The sequence below is a fragment of the Lissotriton vulgaris genome, chromosome 1_1 (genome assembly GCF_964263255.1).
Source record: "Lissotriton vulgaris chromosome 1_1, aLisVul1.2, whole genome shotgun sequence".
NCBI lineage: Eukaryota > Metazoa > Chordata > Amphibia > Caudata > Salamandridae > Lissotriton > Lissotriton vulgaris.
In genome coordinates this window covers 55,545,327-55,551,292 of record NC_141685.1, presented here as the reverse complement: position 1 = coordinate 55,551,292, position 5,966 = coordinate 55,545,327, and positions in this window count along the sequence as shown.

Below are 5,966 nucleotides of genomic sequence, written 5' to 3'. Positions count from 1 at the left end.
GGCCTGTCCAGAGCTGAAGTGCAGAATAGGTGAGGCCTGTCCAGGGGGGTGCAGAGGAAGTAAGGCCTGTCTAGTGGGGTGCAGAGGAGGTTAGGAATGTCCAAAGGGTGCAAAGGAGGTGAGGTCTGTCCAGGGGTGAAGAGGAGGTGGGGCCTGTCCTGGTAGCTGCATTGTAGGTGAGGCCTGTCCAGGGGGGTGCAGTGGAGGGGAGGCCTGTCCAGGGGGGTGCAGTGGAGGGGAGGTCTGTCCAGGGGTGCAAAGGAGGTTAGGCCTGTCCAGGGGTGCAGAGGAGATGAGGCCTGTCCAGGGGTGCAGAGGAGGTGAGACCGGTCCAGGGGTGCAGAGGAGGTAAGGCCTGTTGAGAGGGGGTGAGGGGCAAAGGAGGTGAGACCTGTAGGTAGGGGGGAGGGGCAGAGGAGGTGAGAACCTGTCCTGTCGGGGGGAGGTTAGAAGAGGTGAAGCCTGTCCAGGGGGAGGCACAAAGAAGGTGAGGCCTGTCCAGCTGGTGCAGAGGAGGGGAGGACTGTCCATGGGATGTATAGGGGGCGAGGCCAGTTTGGAGGTAGGTGCAGAGGAGGTGAGACCTGTCAGGGGGATGCAGAGGAAGCAAGGCCTGTCCAGGGGGCTCAGAGGAGGTGAATGAGGCCTGTCCAGGGGGGTGTAGAGGAGGTGAGGCCTGTCCAGGGTTGCAGAGGGGGAGAGGCCTGTTCTGGAGGGTGTAGAGGAGGTGAAGCCTGTCCAGTGTTTGGGTGGTTCAAAGGAGGTGAGGCCTGTCCAGAGGTGCAGAGGAGGTGAGGCCTGTCCAGGGGTGCAGAGGGGGAGAGGCCTGTCCAGGGGTGCAGATGAGGTGAGACCTGTCCTGTGTTTGGGTGGTTCATAGAAGGTGGGGCCTGTCCAGGAGGGATGCAGTGGAGATGAGACCTGTCCATCCAGGCGGGGTGGTCGAGAGCTGAGTTTAAGTTTGTTGATTGTTATCCCAAGAGATTTGTGGAATGAGTGTAAGTTGCTTGTAAACTGGACAATTGAAGAGCCACAGAGTGAAGCGCCTCAAAACATTTTATTATATAGTACAAGAGATTAATGCAGAGTTACAGACAATATTGCAAAGGCAAATACCGGGTAAAAGAGGGCGCATCTTTTAGCGTTGCATCCAGAGGTTAGTTCACATATCAAGCAAAATGTGAGGGGCCGCAGACTAACATTCCGGATGAGATTTTGTTTTACGCAAAGTTCTGTAGTGAGAATTTTGTTACTAAGCAGAAAAATATCAAAGAAAAAATAATGAGCGCTCAGACAAAAATGTTCCAAACGGGTGACGAAAGTGGTTCTCACCGATTGAATTCTCGTTTTGATTCTGGGTCTGTTCCTGGTGTGAATTTGGATATGCACGGCGTTGGTGTGCAGAGTAATGATGTTCAGTATGTGCAAGGAGGAATTGTTGTTCCTCTGGGTCAGGGCCAGACTGGGAACCCAAACCAGGCCTGACAATTTTGACGGACCAGCTCCATGCCTCTTTTGTTGCTGGGGGTGATATAGCAGCACCAGAGCAAAACCAGCCCCCAGTAACAAATACGTTTCCCAGCACTGAAGAATCAGCCCCCACTCTTCCAGCTCCCCCGGGGAAACACCCGAAGCCCGTTACGGCCAGTCCGGCCCCGCTCAGGGTGTAGGTTTTACTAACAGTGGCAATTTAAATACCTCAAACACTAATAATGTGCAGAATAAGACATGATCCTTGCGATGTTTGCAGGAACCTGGGAAACTGGAACATGAATCAGATGGCCAGAATGGGAAGTCACAGTCAATGGTCCCAGCCCAACTAGCCTCTGTGCCGAGCATGCAGAATCCAAGGCAGATAATTGGAACATGCCTTCAGTCCCGATGGCCCCAGCCCAACTGGCCTCTGTGCCGAGCATGCAGAATCAAAGGCAGGTATATTGGAACATGCCTTCAGTCCCAATGGTCCCACAGCCCAACAGGCCTCTGTGCCGAGCATGCAGAATCAAAGGCAGGTATATTGGAGCATGCCTTCAGTCCCGATGGTCCCACAGCCCAGTGCAGAATAGAACGGCAAATTCTCAACAAATTCAGGATTTCAACAAAATCCACCAGTGATTAATATGGATTTTCCACAACTTGCATCTACACTTGGAGTTTCTACTGGAATGAACCAGACACAATGACGGTGCCTGAGATGGGAGAAGGATTGCGTGCTTGGTGCAGTCCTAGAGGTCACCCAGAGTGGCCCTTTTGTAGAAGAAGTAAATGGCAATCCAGCATCTCTTTTAATAAATAAAAGTGCCTCCCGTTCCACAGTCAGACTGACGGGAGCGCCCAACCCACCCCTCTTGTGAAAGGAGTCCAAGCAGTAGGCATTTCTAATAAACAACTAATAAGCTGTCAGCAAATGTTCCCGTACAAATTGGGTCAATGATGAATGGCCAGATTACTTTCTCCTTACTACCTACGTTGGGACTGCGAGCTGCTGATCTCTACTGTGCTCTTCCCGCTACTGCGAGCGGAACCCGCTGTGCGGGTCCTGCTTCGTGTGGGGCGTGTTTACCTGCATTATCAGTGACGCTTGGGTGAGGAGGCAACCACTTTACGCCTGTGACGGTGTTTCTGGACGTTAGCTCGTGCAGGGCTGCGAGCGAGTTGCGGGCGCAGGACTACAAGTCCCAGGAGCGCCCGCCAGCCTCTATTGCCAGCACCTGGGCCGCTCTCCCTGCAGGCTCCTCCCCACCATTGCCTTTGTAAAAACCTGTGCACCTGGTCATCTGGTGGATTACTTTCTCCTTACTTCCTACGTTGGGACTGCGAGCTGCTGATCTCTACTGTGCTCTTCCCGCTACTGCTCACGGAACCCGCTGCGCGGGTCCCGCTTCGTGTGGGGCGTGTTTACCTGCATTATCAGTGACGCTTGGGTGAGGAGGCAACCACTTTACGCCTGTGACGGTGTTTCTGGACGTTAGCTCGTGCAGGGCTGCGAGCGAGTTGCGGGCGCAGGACTACAAGTCCAAGGAGCGCCCGCCAGCCCCTATTGCCAGCAACTGGGCCACTCTCCCTGCAGGCTCCTCCCCTCTCTCACTGACCCTATAAATACAATAGCCTAGTCCCGCTGAGCGGGAGCGACCGGGAGAAGCCCGGGACAAGGGCGGGACCGTCTGTGGCCGTCAGGGGCCAAAGGAGGCCGGGCTGGGCCAGGTCTCTGACACATATTGTTTGTTCACTTCACTCTGTTGTTGTGTCCCTTTGGTGTAGTTAGATTGTGGCTACAGGAATAGATTGTTATTTTGTCCAGCTGTTGGTATGTCTAGTTCACTCCCGTCCGGTGTGGGTGTTTCATTCCTAGGCCCTCTCGACAAATATTTCGAGAGGGCATACAAGGAGATAGATAAAGAACTCCTTCTAGCTGAGAGACGCGCTGAGCGTCGTCGCTCTATTGAACATCTTAAAAAAATACCCCTGTCCACTCAACCAGATTTAAATAACACACAGGAAACGGCTGCTCAGGGGAAGACGGCCAGTGAAGCTGATATGTCTAGTATTGATCATACTCCCAGTATATTCCGGGCTCCCAATATTTCCCCCGCACGTTCCATAATCAATAGTGAGGGTCACATAAATAGCCCCTCTACTGCATCTATTAGTCTCATCGATCTTAACACTCCAGTCGTACAGATTATAGTTCTCAACCTGCACTCAACCCTTACTAATCGCTCTTTTGATAGTGCTGGTCCATGTGAGAATATTCTGTCACAAATTAATAGTTTTGCTGGATCTAAGCCCACCAAAACTAAAAGGGCTGCGTGTTCCCCACCTAGGAAAAAAAGGAAAAAGGGTGGTGTTAAAAGAAAAGGTTCTAGTCAACAAATTCCCTCTCCTTCTATAGTTACCATCACTCCCTGAGGATGTTGTTACTGGGTTTAACAAGGAGTGTTTTGATATTTTTGAGAAACTCCTAAAATCATATATGTTACCTCTTTTGGAGCGTGTAAGGATATTGGGAGAAAAAAAGGATCGCCTTTTGGCTCCTGTTGTTATACCCCACCCTACGAGCTCTGTCAGGCAGCCTGTTCTAACATCCAAGCCTAGCGTCACCACTACTGCTCCTAGCAATCATTCTAAAAATAACAGTAATACTGAAGGCAATACAAAATCTAAGGCTACCGATTTGTCATCTAAACCCCCTCGTGCAACCAACCCTGCTAAAGAGAAGCCTATGCTGGCTTCTAATAAGCCATCTTCTGAGGGAACAAAGCCATCTGTAAAACAAGGGGCTGTCAAACTTGACAATCCCACTCACAGACATTCTTTAAATCGTAGGAACATTGTAGAACTCCCCCCTGATTCAGCCAATGTTGTTATTATCCTGACGGGTGTGCCCCCAATCTCTAATGGGAACCTGGAAAATAACGTAAACCTAAAAAATAAAGTCATCTTTTGGCTGAAAACTAACAGACCCCTTCCTGCCCACCTAAATGGGGATATTATTTCAGTTAGAAGATGCAAGTGGGTGGGTCTTCGTCCAAAGGATATAGAGGGCGATACTGTGATTATCAATTTTAGGGATCATAGAGTCGTTTCCCACCTTACCGATTGGTATGTGGGAAACAACGAGGGGGGGATTTCCACGCGGAATCTAAGCTATTTTTACCCCGAGACTCTGCTTAAACCACATGCTCAATATCGCTCCAAAAGAGAACCCTATTCCCTTAAATGGACCAATTTTACTCCTAGTTTTCATGGTAAAGGTAAAGGTAACCTCTACGCAGCCTTCGTGGATCTGAGGTCTGCTTTTGATCTTGTTCCGAGGGCTGGGCTGTGGAAGTGTTTACTAGAACTGGGTATGCCTTTCCCCCTTGTATGCCTTCTGGTGAATTTACATGCACATACCTATGCCTAAGTACGCTGGGGCAAACCAGGGGAGGTGACGGATAGGTTTCCTGTTGCCAAAGGTGTTAGACAAGGGTGCGTTCTAGCCCCTACCCTTTTCTCCTTGTATATTAACAGGGTTACTAATTATTTTGATAACCACCCCACAGATGCCCTGACTTTAGCTGGAATGAAAATTCCCTTGCTCATGTTCGCTAACGATACTCTTCTGATTTCAAAAACCAGACAGGGTCTTCAACAGGCCCTGGAGAGTTTTGAGTTATTCTGCAGCGAACATGAGCTTGAGGTGAATGTGTCTAAGACAAAATTTATGGTTTTAAGAGGACACAATCAGATCACAGCAAGGGTTACTATGGGGGGTACTCCCCTGGAACAAACCAAGTTGTTTACTTACTTGGGAGTTACATTTAGCGAGACCCTAAGTTGGTCCCACCAGGTCGAGCTTATGGCTCTAAAGCACTTGCAGATAGGTGGAGCTTTGATTAAAGAGCATAAAGGCTCTTTTACTCGGCCAATTTCACCATTAGTTAAGATTTATGGTTCAAAGGTTCTACCCTCTGTTTTATATGGGGCGGAATTATGGGGCTTCTGCATATTGGACCCCCTGAGATCAGCCCAAAATAAATTCCTTAGGGTGGCAACGGGTCTGCCTCAGTCAACTCCACGGATCCCGCATTTGTACGACCTCGGGTGCCAACCTGTGGAGGACCAGGCGAGATTTCGTCCACTGGCATTCTGGCGCCGTCTTTGGACGACGCCGGAACTCCATTTATATGCTAGAGCTTGTTTGGAGGTAAGAGATCTTCCTGGTTCTCTAAACATAGGCTGGTTTAAGGACTTAAGATCAACCCTGTATGCCTTGGGGTATGGTGATTTGTGGTTAGATCCCGAATCTGTAACCTTTCCCTCTAAAAAAGACTTAAAATCGCACTATTGGGACTGGGTGGTCCTTAATAGACATCTGAGACTGAGTTCTAGCAATCTTACTAGTCTATTTATCGTCTTTAAAGACGTTCCCAAGCTCGAAAAATACTGGGACATGATAACAAAGCCCCTGGATTGTAAATTAT